The sequence below is a fragment of the Clarias gariepinus genome, chromosome 28, assembly GCF_024256425.1.
Source record: "Clarias gariepinus isolate MV-2021 ecotype Netherlands chromosome 28, CGAR_prim_01v2, whole genome shotgun sequence".
Classification (NCBI taxonomy): Eukaryota; Metazoa; Chordata; class Actinopteri; order Siluriformes; family Clariidae; genus Clarias; species Clarias gariepinus.
The window spans coordinates 16,228,240-16,244,174 of NC_071127.1; the positions used below are offsets into that span (position 1 = coordinate 16,228,240).

At 44.5% G+C, this 15,935-nt stretch overlaps 10 non-coding genes across 10 annotated transcripts; all 10 read left to right on the top strand.

Annotated features, from left to right (window-relative positions):
• Positions 1 to 3,014: 3,014 nt before the first annotated feature.
• trnae-cuc (transfer RNA glutamic acid (anticodon CUC)) lies at positions 3,015 to 3,086 on the top strand. Its single transcript has one exon. It is a non-coding gene; the product is annotated as a tRNA-Glu (tRNA).
• A 1,149-nt stretch (positions 3,087 to 4,235) lies between these two features.
• Positions 4,236 to 4,307, top strand: trnae-cuc (transfer RNA glutamic acid (anticodon CUC)). The gene has a single exon. It is a non-coding gene; the product is annotated as a tRNA-Glu (tRNA).
• Positions 4,308 to 6,676: 2,369 nt separating this feature from the next.
• On the top strand, positions 6,677 to 6,748 carry trnae-cuc (transfer RNA glutamic acid (anticodon CUC)). The gene has a single exon. It is a non-coding gene; the product is annotated as a tRNA-Glu (tRNA).
• Positions 6,749 to 7,118: 370 nt separating this feature from the next.
• trnae-cuc (transfer RNA glutamic acid (anticodon CUC)) lies at positions 7,119 to 7,190 on the top strand. The gene has a single exon. It is a non-coding gene; the product is annotated as a tRNA-Glu (tRNA).
• A 946-nt stretch (positions 7,191 to 8,136) lies between these two features.
• Positions 8,137 to 8,208, top strand: trnae-cuc (transfer RNA glutamic acid (anticodon CUC)). Its single transcript has one exon. It is a non-coding gene; the product is annotated as a tRNA-Glu (tRNA).
• A 765-nt stretch (positions 8,209 to 8,973) lies between these two features.
• trnae-cuc (transfer RNA glutamic acid (anticodon CUC)) lies at positions 8,974 to 9,045 on the top strand. The gene has a single exon. It is a non-coding gene; the product is annotated as a tRNA-Glu (tRNA).
• A 2,369-nt stretch (positions 9,046 to 11,414) lies between these two features.
• trnae-cuc (transfer RNA glutamic acid (anticodon CUC)) lies at positions 11,415 to 11,486 on the top strand. Its single transcript has one exon. It is a non-coding gene; the product is annotated as a tRNA-Glu (tRNA).
• A 945-nt stretch (positions 11,487 to 12,431) lies between these two features.
• trnae-cuc (transfer RNA glutamic acid (anticodon CUC)) lies at positions 12,432 to 12,503 on the top strand. Its single transcript has one exon. It is a non-coding gene; the product is annotated as a tRNA-Glu (tRNA).
• A 947-nt stretch (positions 12,504 to 13,450) lies between these two features.
• Positions 13,451 to 13,522, top strand: trnae-cuc (transfer RNA glutamic acid (anticodon CUC)). Its single transcript has one exon. It is a non-coding gene; the product is annotated as a tRNA-Glu (tRNA).
• A 1,893-nt stretch (positions 13,523 to 15,415) lies between these two features.
• On the top strand, positions 15,416 to 15,487 carry trnae-cuc (transfer RNA glutamic acid (anticodon CUC)). The gene has a single exon. It is a non-coding gene; the product is annotated as a tRNA-Glu (tRNA).
• The last annotated feature ends 448 nt before the right edge of the window (positions 15,488 to 15,935 follow it).

Below are 15,935 nucleotides of genomic sequence, written 5' to 3' on the forward strand. Positions count from 1 at the left end.
AGTGAAGATGAGCAAGAACTACAGCTCATGAAGAACAGTCCTTGAGCTTGGTTACTTCTGTTTTTAAATTAAAGTGAGTAGAAGGAGGCAAGTGCAAATGCTTAAATTTAATTCCCTGAAGAATAAATGAGCTTCAAATTAAACTGAGTAGGAGGAGGCAAGTGCAAATGCTTGAATTCATATTCATTCTTTGTTAGTTTCCATGCAAAGCCCACCCACTTTATTCAGGCCTGACACGCCCACCATTAGGGGAGGAGCCCCAGGATTGTTTTATTCGACTGAGAAATACGTTATGCCATCACTAGAGCGCTTTTTTTTAGGTACCAGAGCGAGCCACCAGAGGAGGCAAGTGCAGGAGGAGGCAAGTGCAAATGCTTGAATTCATATTCATTCTTTGTTTGTTTCCATGCAAAGCCCACCCACTTTATTCAGGCCTGACACGCCCACCATTAGGGGAGGAGCCCCAGGATTGTTTTATTCGACTGAGAAATACGTTATGCCATCACTAGAGCGCTTTTTTTTAGGTACCAGAGCCAGCCACCAGAGGAGGCACTTTCTTTGTCTTCAGTCCCTGGTGGCCTAGTGGCTAGGATTCGGCGCTCTCACCGCCGCGGCCCGGGTTCGATTCCCAGTCAGGGAAGTTACGTTTTTCTGGACGGGTGGATCTCGAAGTTCAGAGCCAACAGAAAGGTGGCTAGCACTCATTGGATCTACATAAAGAGAGATCTTTCGAGCCGGATTCGAACCAGCGACCTAAGGATGGCCATTGACAGTAGACTACAGTCCTCCGCTCTACCAACTGAGCTATCGAAGGTCAGGCTTCTTTCTCTGTAAACAAACCAAAACGAAAAGCCCAAAGTTGCTGCTGCAACTCTCTGTGTCTTTTCCAGTTTGGTTTATAGCAGTAAAGGATTATCCTGAGTGTTCCGGAGCAGTAACTTTCATTGCCCATTTTGTTTAATTCTTAGGGAAAATGCAGGAATGAATTCAACAGTTGGGAAAAGCATGGCATTTTTCCATGAGAAACATTTCTGCTTTGTCCATGCCTTGTCATGCTCTTTTTGTCTTTGTGTTTGATTCCCTGAAGAATAAATAAGATTGAGTCAAATAAAAAAAAAAAAGCCTTGGCCTTCACGGAGGTTAAAGCAGAAACAGGAACGCTCACTCAAGGCAGCAGTCGAGGGCAATCATTTCAGCTGATATTTGGCTAATTATTGGCCTGCTTAGTGAAGATGAGCAAGAACTACAGCTCATGAAGAACAGTCCTTGAGCTTGGTTACTTCTGTTTTTAAATTAAAGTGAGTAGAAGGAGGCAAGTGCAAATGCTTAAATTTAATTCCCTGAAGAATAAATGAGCTTCAAATTAAACTGAGTAGGAGGAGGCAAGTGCAAATGCTTGAATTCATATTCATTCTTTGTTAGTTTCCATGCAAAGCCCACCCACTTTATTCAGGCCTGACACGCCCACCATTAGGGGAGGAGCCCCAGGATTGTTTTATTCGACTGAGAAATACGTTATGCCATCACTAAAGCGCTTTTTTTTAGGTACCAGAGCGAGCCACCAGAGGAGGCAAGTGCAGGAGGAGGCAAGTGCAAATGCTTGAATTCATATTCATTCTTTGTTTGTTTCCATGCAAAGCCCACCCACTTTATTCAGGCCTGACACGCCCACCATTAGGGGAGGAGCCCCAGGATTGTTTTATTCGACTGAGAAATACGTTATGCCATCACTAGAGCGCTTTTTTTTAGGTACCAGAGCCAGCCACCAGAGGAGGCACTTTCTTTGTCTTCAGTCCCTGGTGGCCTAGTGGCTAGGATTCGGCGCTCTCACCGCCGCGGCCCGGGTTCGATTCCCAGTCAGGGAAGTTACGTTTTTCTGGACGGGTGGATCTCGAAGTTCAGAGCCAACAGAAAGGTGGCTAGCACTCATTGGATCTACATAAAGAGAGATCTTTCGAGCCGGATTCGAACCAGCGACCTAAGGATGGCCATTGACAGTAGACTACAGTCCTCCGCTCTACCAACTGAGCTATCGAAGGTCAGGCTTCTTTCTCTGTAAACAAACCAAAACGAAAAGCCCAAAGTTGCTGCTGCAACTCTCTGTGTCTTTTCCAGTTTGGTTTATAGCAGTAAAGGATTATCCTGAGTGTTCCGGAGCAGTAACTTTCATTGCCCATTTTGTTTAATTCTTAGGGAAAATGCAGGAATGAATTCAACAGTTGGGAAAAGCATGGCATTTTTCCATGAGAAACATTTCTGCTTTGTCCATGCCTTGTCATGCTCTTTTTGTCTTTGTGTTTGATTCCCTGAAGAATAAATAAGATTGAGTCAAATAAAAAAAAGCCTTGGCCTTCACGGAGGTTAAAGCAGAAACAGGAACGCTCACTCAAGGCAGCAGTCGAGGGCAATCATTTCAGCTGATATTTGGCTAATTATTGGCCTGCTTAGTGAAGATGAGCAAGAACTACAGCTCATGAAGAACAGTCCTTGAGCTTGGTTACTTCTGTTTTTAAATTAAAGTGAGTAGAAGGAGGCAAGTGCAAATGCTTAAATTTAATTCCCTGAAGAATAAATGAGCTTCAAATTAAACTGAGTAGGAGGAGGCAAGTGCAAATGCTTGAATTCATATTCATTCTTTGTTAGTTTCCATGCAAAGCCCACCCACTTTATTCAGGCCTGACACGCCCACCATTAGGGGAGGAGCCCCAGGATTGTTTTATTCGACTGAGAAATACGTTATGCCATCACTAGAGCGCTTTTTTTTAGGTACCAGAGCCAGCCACCAGAGGAGGCAAGTGCAGGAGGAGGCAAGTGCAAATGCTTGAATTCATATTCATTCTTTGTTTGTTTCCATGCAAAGCCTACCCACTTTATTCAGGCCTGACACGCCCACCATTAGGGGAGGAGCCCCAGGATTGTTTTATTCAACTGAGAAATACGTTATGCCATCACTAGAGCGCTTTTTTTTAGGTACCAGAGCCAGCCACCAGAGGAGGCACTTTCTTTGTCTTCAGTCCCTGGTGGTCTAGTGGCTAGGATTCGGCGCTCTCACCGCCGCGGCCCGGGTTCGATTCCCGGTCAGGGAAGTTAAGTTTTTCTGGACGGGTGGATCTCGAAGTTCAGAGCCAACAGAAAGGTGGCTAGCACTCATTGGATCTACATAAAGAGAGATCTTTCGAGCCGGATTCGAACCAGCGACCTAAGGATGGCCATTGACAGTAGACTACAGTCCTCCGCTCTACCAACTGAGCTATCGAAGGTCAGGCTTCTTTCTCTGTAAACAAACCAAAACGAAAAGCCCAAAGTTGCTGCTGCAACTCTCTGTGTCTTTTCCAGTTTGGTTTATAGCAGTAAAGGATTATCCTGAGTGTTCCGGAGCAGTAACTTTCATTGCCCATTTTGTTTAATTCTTAGGGAAAATGCAGGAATGAATTCAACAGTTGGGAAAAGCATGGCATTTTTCCATGAGAAACATTTCTGCTTTGTCCATGCCTTGTCATGCTCTTTTTGTCTTTGTGTTTGATTCCCTGAAGAATAAATAAGATTGAGTCAAATAAAAAAAAGCCTTGGCCTTCACAGAGGTTAAAGCAGAAACAGGAACGCTCACTCAAGGCAGCAGTCGAGGGCAATCATTTCAGCTGATATTTGGCTAATTATTGGCCTGCTTAGTGAAGATGAGCAAGAACTACAGCTCATGAAGAACAGTCCTTGAGCTTGGTTACTTCTGTATTTAAATTAAAGTGAGTAGAAGGAGGCAAGTGCAAATGCTTAAATTTAATTCCCTGAAGAATAAATGAGCTTCAAATTAAACTGAGTAGGAGGAGGCAAGTGCAAATGCTTGAATTCATATTCATTCTTTGTTAGTTTCCATGCAAAGCCCACCCACTTTATTCAGGCCTGACACGCCCACCATTAGGGGAGGAGCCCCAGGATTGTTTTATTCGACTGAGAAATACGTTATGCCATCACTAGAGCGCTTTTTTTTAGGTACCAGAGCCAGCCACCAGAGGAGGCAAGTGCAGGAGGAGGCAAGTGCAAATGCTTGAATTCATATTCATTCTTTGTTTGTTTCCATGCAAAGCCTACCCACTTTATTCAGGCCTGACACGCCCACCATTAGGGGAGGAGCCCCAGGATTGTTTTATTCGACTGAGAAATACGTTATGCCATCACTAGAGCGCTTTTTTTTAGGTACCAGAGCCAGCCACCAGAGGAGGCACTTTCTTTGTCTTCAGTCCCTGGTGGTCTAGTGGCTAGGATTCGGCGCTCTCACCGCCGCGGCCCGGGTTCGATTCCCGGTCAGGGAAGTTAAGTTTTTCTGGACGGGTGGATCTCGAAGTTCAGAGCCAACAGAAAGGTGGCTAGCACTCATTGGATCTACATAAAGAGAGATCTTTCGAGCCGGATTCGAACCAGCGACCTAAGGATGGCCATTGACAGTAGACTACAGTCCTCCGCTCTACCAACTGAGCTATCGAAGGTCAGGCTTCTTTCTCTGTAAACAAACCAAAACGAAAAGCCCAAAGTTGCTGCTGCAACTCTCTGTGTCTTTTCCAGTTTGGTTTATAGCAGTAAAGGATTATCCTGAGTGTTCCGGAGCAGTAACTTTCATTGCCCATTTTGTTTAATTCTTAGGGAAAATGCAGGAATGAATTCAACAGTTGGGAAAAGCATGGCATTTTTCCATGAGAAACATTTCTGCTTTGTCCATGCCTTGTCATGCTCTTTTTGTCTTTGTGTTTGATTCCCTGAAGAATAAATAAGATTGAGTCAAATAAAAAAAAGCCTTGGCCTTCACAGAGGTTAAAGCAGAAACAGGAACGCTCACTCAAAGCAGCAGTCGAGGGCAATCATTTCAGCTGATATTTGGCTAATTATTGGCCTGCTTAGTGAAGATGAGCAAGAACTACAGCTCATGAAGAACAGTCCTTGAGCTTGGTTACTTCTGTTTTTAAATTAAAGTGAGTAGAAGGAGGCAAGTGCAAATGCTTAAATTTAATTCCCTGAAGAATAAATGAGCTTCAAATTAAACTGAGTAGGAGGAGGCAAGTGCAAATGCTTGAATTCATATTCATTCTTTGTTAGTTTCCATGCAAAGCCCACCCACTTTATTCAGGCCTGACACGCCCACCATTAGGGGAGGAGCCCCAGGATTGTTTTATTCGACTGAGAAATACGTTATGCCATCACTAGAGCGTTTTTTTCTAGGTACCAGAGCCAGCCACCAGAGGAGGCAAGTGCAGGAGGAGGCAAGTGCAAATGCTTGAATTCATATTCATTCTTTGTTTGTTTCCATGCAAAGCCCACCCACTTTATTCAGGCCTGACACGCCCACCATTAGAGGAGGAGCCCCAGGATTGTTTTATTCGACTGAGAAATACGTTATGCCATCACTAGAGCGCTTTTTTTTAGGTACCAGAGCCAGCCACCAGAGGAGGCACTTTCTTTGTCTTCAGTCCCTGGTGGCCTAGTGGCTAGGATTCGGCGCTCTCACCGCCGCGGCCCGGGTTCGATTCCCAGTCAGGGAAGTTAAGTTTTTCTGGACGGGTGGATCTCGAAGTTCAGAGCCAACAGAAAGGTGGCTAGCACTCATTGGATCTACATAAAGAGAGATCTTTCGAGCCGGATTCGAACCAGCGACCTAAGGATGGCCATTGACAGTAGACTACAGTCCTCCGCTCTACCAACTGAGCTATCGAAGGTCAGGCTTCTTTCTCTGTAAACAAACCAAAACGAAAAGCCCAAAGTTGCTGCTGCAACTCTCTGTGTCTTTTCCAGTTTGGTTTATAGCAGTAAAGGATTATCCTGAGTGTTCCGGAGCAGTAACTTTCATTGCCCATTTTGTTTAATTCTTAGGGAAAATGCAGGAATGAATTCAACAGTTGGGAAAAGCATGGCATTTTTCCATGAGAAACATTTCTGCTTTGTCCATGCCTTGTCATGCTCTTTTTGTCTTTGTGTTTGATTCCCTAAAGAATAAATAAGATTGAGTCAAATAAAAAAAAGCCTTGGCCTTCACAGAGGTTAAAGCAGAAATAGGAACGCTCACTCAAGGCAGCAGTCGAGGGCAATCATTTCAGCTGATATTTGGCTAATTATTGGCCTGCTTAGTGAAGATGAGCAAGAACTACAGCTCATGAAGAACAGTCCTTGAGCTTGGTTACTTCTGTTTTTAAATTAAAGTGAGTAGAAGGAGGCAAGTGCAAATGCTTAAATTTAATTCCCTGAAGAATAAATGAGCTTCAAATTAAACTGAGTAGGAGGAGGCAAGTGCAAATGCTTGAATTCATATTCATTCTTTGTTAGTTTCCATGCAAAGCCCACCCACTTTATTCAGGCCTGACACGCCCACCATTAGGGGAGGAGCCCCAGGATTGTTTTATTCGACTGAGAAATACGTTATGCCATCACTAGAGCGCTTTTTTTAGGTACCAGAGCCAGCCACCAGAGGAGGCAAGTGCAGGAGGAGGCAAGTGCAAATGCTTGAATTCATATTCATTCTTTGTTTGTTTCCATGCAAAGCCTACCCACTTTATTCAGGCCTGACACGCCCACCATTAGGGGAGGAGCCCCAGGATTGTTTTATTCGACTGAGAAATACGTTATGCCATCACTAGAGCGTTTTTTTCTAGGTACCAGAGCCAGCCACCAGAGGAGGCACTTTGTTTGTCTTCAGTCCCTGGTGGTCTAGTGGCTAGGATTCGGCGCTCTCACCGCCGCGGCCCGGGTTCGATTCCCGGTCAGGGAAGTTAAGTTTTTCTGGACGGGTGGATCTTGAACCACCATTAGGGGAGGAGCCCCAGGATTGTTTTATTCGACTGAGAAATACGTTATGCCATCACTAGAGCGTGTTTTTCTAGGTACCAGAGCCAGCCACCAGAGGAGGCACTTTCTTTGTCTTCAGTCCCTGGTGGTCTAGTGGCTAGGATTCGGCGCTCTCACCGCCGCGGCCCGGGTTCGATTCCCGGCCCACTTTATTCAGGCCTGACACGCCCACCATTAGGGGAGGAGCCCCAGGATTGTTTTATTCGACTGAGAAATACGTTATGCCATCACTAGAGCGCTTTTTTTTAGGTACCAGAGCCAGCCACCAGAGGAGGCACTTTCTTTGTTTTCAGTCCCTGGTGGTCTAGTGGCTAGGATTCGGCGCTCTCACCGCCGCGGCCCGGGTTCGATTCCCGGTCAGGGAAGTTAAGTTTTTCTGGACGGGTGGATCTCGAAGTTCAGAGCCAACAGAAAGGTGGCTAGCACTCATTGGATCTACATAAAGAGAGATCTTTCGAGCCGGATTCGAACCAGCGACCTAAGAATGGCCATTGACAGTAGACTACAGTCCTCCGCTCTACCAACTGAGCTATCGAAGGTCAGGCTTCTTTCTCTGTAAACAAACCAAAACGAAAAGCCCAAAGTTGCTGCTGCAACTCTCTGTGTCTTTTCCAGTTTGGTTTAAAGCAGTAAAGGATTATCCTGAGTGTTCCGGAGCAGTAACTTTCATTGCCCATTTTGTTTAATTCTTAGGGAAAATGCAGGAATGAATTCAACAGTTGGGAAAAGCATGGCATTTTGCCCTGAGAAACATTTCTGCTTTGTCCATGCCTTGTCATGCTCTTTTTGTCTTTGTGTTTGATTCCCTGAAGAATAAATAAGATTGAGTCAAATAAAAAAAAAGCCTTGGCCTTCACAAAGGTTAAAGCAGAAACAGGAACGCTCACTCAAGGCAGCAGTCGAGGGCAATCATTTCAGCTGATATTTGGCTAATTATTGGCCTGCTTAGTGAAGATGAGCAAGAACTACAGCTCATGAAGAACAGTCCTTGAGCTTGGTTACTTCTGTTTTTAAATTAAAGTGAGTAGAAGGAGGCAAGTGCAAATGCTTAAATTTAATTCCCTGAAGAATAAATGAGCTTCAAATTAAACTGAGTAGGAGGAGGCAAGTGCAAATGCTTGAATTCATATTCATTCTTTGTTTGTTTCCATGCAAAGCCCACCCTCTTTATTCAGGCCTGACACGCCCACCATTAGGGGAGGAGCCCCAGGATTGTTTTATTCGACTGAGAAATACGTTATGCCATCACTAGAGCGTTTTTTTCTAGGTACCAGAGCCAGCCACCAGAGGAGGCACTTTGTTCGTCTTCAGTCCCTGGTGGTCTAGTGGCTAGGATTCGGCGCTCTCACCGCCGCGGCCCGGGTTCGATTCCCGGTCAGGGAAGTTAAGTTTTTCTGGACAGGTGGATCTCGAAGTTAGCACTCATTGGATCTACATAAAGAGAGATCTTTCGAGCCGGATTCGAACCAGCGACCTAAGGATGGCCATTGACAGTAGACTACAGTCCTCCGCTCGACCAACTGAGCTATCGAAGGTCAGGCTTTGAGCTATCGAAGGTCAGGTTTTTCTGGACGGGTGGATCTCGGAAACATTTCTGCTTTGTCCATGCCTTGTCATGCTCTTTTTGTCTTTGTGTTTGATTCCCTGAAGAATAAATAAGATTGAGTCAAATAAAAAAAAAGCCTTGGCCTTCACAGAGGTTAAAGCAGAAACAGGAACGCTCACTCAAGGCAGCAGTCGAGGGCAATCATTTCAGCTGATATTTGGCTAATTATTGGCCTGCTTAGTGAAGATGAGCAAGAACTACAGCTCATGAAGAACAGTCCTTGAGCTTGGTTACTTCTGTTTTTAAATTAAAGTGAGTAGAAGGAGGCAAGTGCAAATGCTTAAATTTAATTCCCTGAAGAATAAATGAGCTTCAAATTAAACTGAGTAGGAGGAGGCAAGTGCAAATGCTTGAATTCATATTCATTCTTTGTTAGTTTCCATGCAAAGCCCACCCACTTTATTCAGGCCTGACACGCCCACCATTAGGGGAGGAGCCCCAGGATTGTTTTATTCGACTGAGAAATACGTTATGCCATCACTAGAGCGCTTTTTTTAGGTACCAGAGCCAGCCACCAGAGGAGGCACTTTCTTTGTCTTCAGTCCCTGGTGGTCTAGTGGCTAGGATTCGGCGCTCTCACCGCCGCGGCCCGGGTTCGATTCCCGGTCAGGGAAGTTAAGTTTTTCTGGACGGGTGGATCTCGAAGTTCAGAGCCAACAGAAAGGTGGCTAGCACTCATTGGATCTACATAAAGAGAGATCTTTCGAGCCGGATTCGAACCAGCGACCTAAGGATGGCCATTGACAGTAGACTACAGTCCTCCGCTCTACCAACTGAGCTATCGAAGGTCAGGCTTCTTTCTCTGTAAACAAACCAAAACGAAAAGCCCAAAGTTGCTGCTGCAACTCTCTGTGTCTTTTCCAGTTTGGTTTATAGCAGTAAAGGATTATCCTGAGTGTTCCGGAGCAGTAACTTTCATTGCCCATTTTGTTTAATTCTTAGGGAAAATGCAGGAATGAATTCAACAGTTGGGAAAAGCATGGCATTTTTCCATGAGAAACATTTCTGCTTTGTCCATGCCTTGTCATGCTCTTTTTGTCTTTGTGTTTGATTCCCTGAAGAATAAATAAGATTGAGTCAAATAAAAAAAAGCCTTGGCCTTCACAGAGGTTAAAGCAGAAACAGGAACGCTCACTCAAAGCAGCAGTCGAGGGCAATCATTTCAGCTGATATTTGGCTAATTATTGGCCTGCTTAGTGAAGATGAGCAAGAACTACAGCTCATGAAGAACAGTCCTTGAGCTTGGTTACTTCTGTTTTTAAATTAAAGTGAGTAGAAGGAGGCAAGTGCAAATGCTTAAATTTAATTCCCTGAAGAATAAATGAGCTTCAAATTAAACTGAGTAGGAGGAGGCAAGTGCAAATGCTTGAATTCATATTCATTCTTTGTTAGTTTCCATGCAAAGCCCACCCACTTTATTCAGGCCTGACACGCCCACCATTAGGGGAGGAGCCCCAGGATTGTTTTATTCGACTGAGAAATACGTTATGCCATCACTAGAGCGTTTTTTTCTAGGTACCAGAGCCAGCCACCAGAGGAGGCAAGTGCAGGAGGAGGCAAGTGCAAATGCTTGAATTCATATTCATTCTTTGTTTGTTTCCATGCAAAGCCCACCCACTTTATTCAGGCCTGACACGCCCACCATTAGGGGAGGAGCCCCAGGATTGTTTTATTCGACTGAGAAATACGTTATGCCATCACTAGAGCGCTTTTTTTTAGGTACCAGAGCCAGCCACCAGAGGAGGCACTTTCTTTGTCTTCAGTCCCTGGTGGCCTAGTGGCTAGGATTCGGCGCTCTCACCGCCGCGGCCCGGGTTCGATTCCCAGTCAGGGAAGTTAAGTTTTTCTGGACGGGTGGATCTCGAAGTTCAGAGCCAACAGAAAGGTGGCTAGCACTCATTGGATCTACATAAAGAGAGATCTTTCGAGCCGGATTCGAACCAGCGACCTAAGGATGGCCATTGACAGTAGACTACAGTCCTCCGCTCTACCAACTGAGCTATCGAAGGTCAGGCTTCTTTCTCTGTAAACAAACCAAAACGAAAAGCCCAAAGTTGCTGCTGCAACTCTCTGTGTCTTTTCCAGTTTGGTTTATAGCAGTAAAGGATTATCCTGAGTGTTCCGGAGCAGTAACTTTCATTGCCCATTTTGTTTAATTCTTAGGGAAAATGCAGGAATGAATTCAACAGTTGGGAAAAGCATGGCATTTTTCCATGAGAAACATTTCTGCTTTGTCCATGCCTTGTCATGCTCTTTTTGTCTTTGTGTTTGATTCCCTAAAGAATAAATAAGATTGAGTCAAATAAAAAAAAGCCTTGGCCTTCACAGAGGTTAAAGCAGAAATAAGAACGCTCACTCAAGGCAGCAGTCGAGGGCAATCATTTCAGCTGATATTTGGCTAATTATTGGCCTGCTTAGTGAAGATGAGCAAGAACTACAGCTCATGAAGAACAGTCCTTGAGCTTGGTTACTTCTGTTTTTAAATTAAAGTGAGTAGAAGGAGGCAAGTGCAAATGCTTAAATTTAATTCCCTGAAGAATAAATGAGCTTCAAATTAAACTGAGTAGGAGGAGGCAAGTGCAAATGCTTGAATTCATATTCATTCTTTGTTAGTTTCCATGCAAAGCCCACCCACTTTATTCAGGCCTGACACGCCCACCATTAGGGGAGGAGCCCCAGGATTGTTTTATTCGACTGAGAAATACGTTATGCCATCACTAGAGCGCTTTTTTTAGGTACCAGAGCCAGCCACCAGAGGAGGCAAGTGCAGGAGGAGGCAAGTGCAAATGCTTGAATTCATATTCATTCTTTGTTTGTTTCCATGCAAAGCCTACCCACTTTATTCAGGCCTGACACGCCCACCATTAGGGGAGGAGCCCCAGGATTGTTTTATTCGACTGAGAAATACGTTATGCCATCACTAGAGCGCTTTTTTTTAGGTACCAGAGCCAGCCACCAGAGGAGGCACTTTCTTTGTCTTCAGTCCCTGGTGGTCTAGTGGCTAGGATTCGGCGCTCTCACCGCCGCGGCCCGGGTTCGATTCCCGGTCAGGGAAGTTAAGTTTTTCTGGACGGGTGGATCTCGAAGTTCAGAGCCAACAGAAAGGTGGCTAGCACTCATTGGATCTACATAAAGAGAGATCTTTCGAGCCGGATTCGAACCAGCGACCTAAGGATGGCCATTGACAGTAGACTACAGTCCTCCGCTCTACCAACTGAGCTATCGAAGGTCAGGCTTCTTTCTCTGTAAACAAACCAAAACGAAAAGCCCAAAGTTGCTGCTGCAACTCTCTGTGTCTTTTCCAGTTTGGTTTATAGCAGTAAAGGATTATCCTGAGTGTTCCGGAGCAGTAACTTTCATTGCCCATTTTGTTTAATTCTTAGGGAAAATGCAGGAATGAATTCAACAGTTGGGAAAAGCATGGCATTTTTCCATGAGAAACATTTCTGCTTTGTCCATGCCTTGTCATGCTCTTTTTGTCTTTGTGTTTGATTCCCTGAAGAATAAATAAGATTGAGTCAAATAAAAAAAAGCCTTGGCCTTCACAGAGGTTAAAGCAGAAACAGGAACGCTCACTCAAGGCAGCAGTCGAGGGCAATCATTTCAGCTGATATTTGGCTAATTATTGGCCTGCTTAGTGAAGATGAGCAAGAACTACAGCTCATGAAGAACAGTCCTTGAGCTTGGTTACTTCTGTTTTTAAATTAAAGTGAGTAGAAGGAGGCAAGTGCAAATGCTTAAATTTAATTCCCTGAAGAATAAATGAGCTTCAAATTAAACTGAGTAGGAGGAGGCAAGTGCAAATGCTTGAATTCATATTCATTCTTTGTTTGTTTCCATGCAAAGCCCACCCACTTTATTCAGGCCTGACACGCCCACCATTAGGGGAGGAGCCCCAGGATTGTTTTATTCGACTGAGAAATATGTTATGCCATCACTAGAGCGCTTTTTTTTAGGTACCAGAGCCAGCCACCAGAGGAGGCACTTTCTTTGTCTTCAGTCCCTGGTGGTCTAGTGGCTAGGATTCGGCGCTCTCACCGCCGCGGCCCGGGTTCGATTCCCGGTCAGGGAAGTTAAGTTTTTCTGGACGGGTGGATCTCGAAGTTCAGAGCCAACAGAAAGGTGGCTAGCACTCATTGGATCTACATAAAGAGAGATCTTTCGAGCCGGATTCGAACCAGCGACCTAAGAATGGCCATTGACAGTAGACTACAGTCCTCCGCTCTACCAACTGAGCTATCGAAGGTCAGGCTTCTTTCTCTGTAAACAAACCAAAACGAAAAGCCCAAAGTTGCTGCTGCAACTCTCTGTGTCTTTTCCAGTTTGGTTTATAGCAGTAAAGGATTATCCTGAGTGTTCCGGAGCAGTAACTTTCATTGCCCATTTTGTTTAATTCTTAGGGAAAATGCAGGAATGAATTCAACAGTTGGGAAAAGCATGGCATTTTTCCATGAGAAACATTTCTGCTTTGTCCATGCCTTGTCATGCTCTTTTTTTCTTTGTGTTTGATTCCCTGAAAAATAAATAAGATTGAGTCAAATAAAAAAAAAAGCCTTGGCCTTCACAGAGGTTAAAGCAGAAACAGGAACGCTCACTCAAGGCAGCAGTCGAGGGCAATCATTTCAGCTGATATTTGTCTAATTATTGGCCTGCTTAGTGAAGATGAGCAAGAACTACAGCTCATGAAGAACAGTCCTTGAGCTTGGTTACTTCTGTTTTTAAATTAAAGTGAGTAGAAGGAGGCAAGTGCAAATGCTTAAATTTAATTCCCTGAAGAATAAATGAGCTTCAAATTACACTGAGTAGGAGGAGGCAAGTGCAAATGCTTGAATTCATATTCATTCTTTGTTAGTTTCCATGCAAAGCCCACCCACTTTATTCAGGCCTGACACGCCCACCATTAGGGGAGGAGCCCCAGGATTGTTTTATTCGACTGAGAAATACGTTATGCCATCACTAGAGCGTTTTTTTCTAGGTACCAGAGCCAGCCACCAGAGGAGGCTCTTTCTTTGTCTTCAGTCCCTGGTGGTCTAGTGGCTAGGATTCGGCGCTCTCACCGCCGCGGCCCGGGTTCGATTCCCGGTCAGGGAAGTTAAGTTTTTCTGGACGGGTGGATCTCGAAGTTCAGAGCCAACAGAAAGGTGGCTAGCACTCATTGGATCTACATAAAGAGAGATCCTTCGAGCCGGATTCGAACCAGCGACCTAAGGATGGCCATTGACAGTAGACTACAGTCCTCCGCTCTACCAACTGAGCTATCGAAGGTCAGGCTTCTTTCTCTGTAAACAAACCAAAACGAAAAGCCCAAAGTTGCTGCTGCAACTCTCTGTGTCTTTTCCAGTTTGGTTTATAGCAGTAAAGGATTATCCTGAGTGTTCCGGAGCAGTAACTTTCATTGCCCATTTTGTTTAATTCTTAGGGAAAATGCAGGAATGAATTCAACAGTTGGGAAAAGCATGGCATTTTTCCATGAGAAACATTTCTGCTTCGTCCATGCCTTGTCATGCTCTTTTTGTCTTTGTGTTTGATTCCCTGAAGAATAAATAAGATTGAGTCAAATAAAAAAAAAGCCTTGGCCTTCACAGAGGTTAAAGCAGAAACAGGAACGCTCACTCAAGGCAGCAGTCGAGGGCAATCATTTCAGCTGATATTTGGCTAATTATTGGCCTGCTTAGTGAAGATGAGCAAGAACTACAGCTCATGAAGAACAGTCCTTGAGCTTGGTTACTTCTGTTTTTAAATTAAAGTGAGTAGAAGGAGGCAAGTGCAAATGCTTAAATTTAATTCCCTGAAGAATAAATGAGCTTCAAAGTAAACTGAGTAGGAGGAGGCAAGTGCAAATGCTTGAATTCATATTCATTTTTTGTTTGTTTCCATGCAAAGCCCACCCACTTTATTCAGGCCTGACACGCCCACCATTAGGGGAGGAGCCCCAAGATTGTTTTATTCGACTGAGAAATACGTTATGCCATCACTAGAGCGTTTTTTTCTAGGTACCAGAGCCAGCCACCAGAGGAGGCACTTTCTTTGTCTTCAGTCCCTGGTGGTCTAGTGGCTAGGATTCGGCGCTCTCACCGCCGCCAGAAAGGTGGCTAGCACTCATTGGATCTACATAAAGAGAGATCCTTCGAGCCGGATTCGAACCAGCGACCTAAGGATGGCCATTGACAGTAGACTACAGTCCTCCGCTCTACCAACTGAGCTATCGAAGGTCAGGCTTCTTTCTCTGTAAACAAACCAAAACGAAAAGCCCAAAGTTGCTGCTGCAACTCTCTGTGTCTTTTCCAGTTTGGTTTATAGCAGTAAAGGATTATCCTGAGTGTTCCGGAGCAGTAACTTTCATTGCCCATTTTGTTTAATCCTTAGGGAAAATGCAGGAATCAATTCAACAGTTGGGAAAAGCATGGCATTTTTCCATGAGAAACATTTCTGCTTTGTCCATGCCTTGTCATGCTCTTTTTGTCTTTGTGTTTGATTCCCTGAAGAATAAATAAGATTGAGTCAAATAAAAAAAAAGCCTTGGCCTTCACAGAGGTTAAAGCAGAATCAGGAACGCTCACTCAAGGCAGCAGTCGAGGGCAATCATTTCAGCTGATATTTGGCTAATTATTGGCCTGCTTAGTGAAGATGAGCAAGAACTACAGCTCATGAAGAACAGTCCTTGAGCTTGGTTACTTCTGTTTTTAAATTAAAGTGAGTAGAAGGAGGCAAGTGCAAATGCTTAAATTTAATTCCCTGAAGAATAAATGAGCTTCAAATTAAACTGAGTAGGAGGAGGCAAGTGCAAATGCTTGAATTCATATTCATTTTTTGTTTGTTTCCATGCAAAGCCCACCCACTTTATTCAGGCCTGACACGCCCACCATTAGGGGAGGAGCCCCAGGATTGTTTTATTCGACTGAGAAATATGTTATGCCATCACTAGAGCGCTTTTTTTTAGGTACCAGAGCCAGCCACCAGAGGAGGCACTTTCTTTGTCTTCAGTCCCTGGTGGTCTAGTGGCTAGGATTCGGCGCTCTCACCGCCGCGGCCCGGGTTCGATTCCCGGTCAGGGAAGTTAAGTTTTTCTGGACGGGTGGATCTCGAAGTTCAGAGCCAACAGAAAGGTGGCTAGCACTCATTGGATCTACATAAAGAGAGATCTTTCGAGCCGGATTCGAACCAGCGACCTAAGAATGGCCATTGACAGTAGACTACAGTCCTCCGCTCTACCAACTGAGCTATCGAAGGTCAGGCTTCTTTCTCTGTAAACAAACCAAAACGAAAAGCCCAAAGTTGCTGCTGCAACTCTCTGTGTCTTTTCCAGTTTGGTTTATAGCAGTAAAGGATTATCCTGAGTGTTCCGGAGCAGTAACTTTCATTGCCCATTTTGTTTAATTCTTAGGGAAAATGCAGGAATGAATTCAACAGTTGGGAAAAGCATGGCATTTTTCCATGAGAAACATTTCTGCTTTGTCCATGCCTTGTCATGCTCTTTTTGTCTTTGTGTTTGATTCCCTGAAAA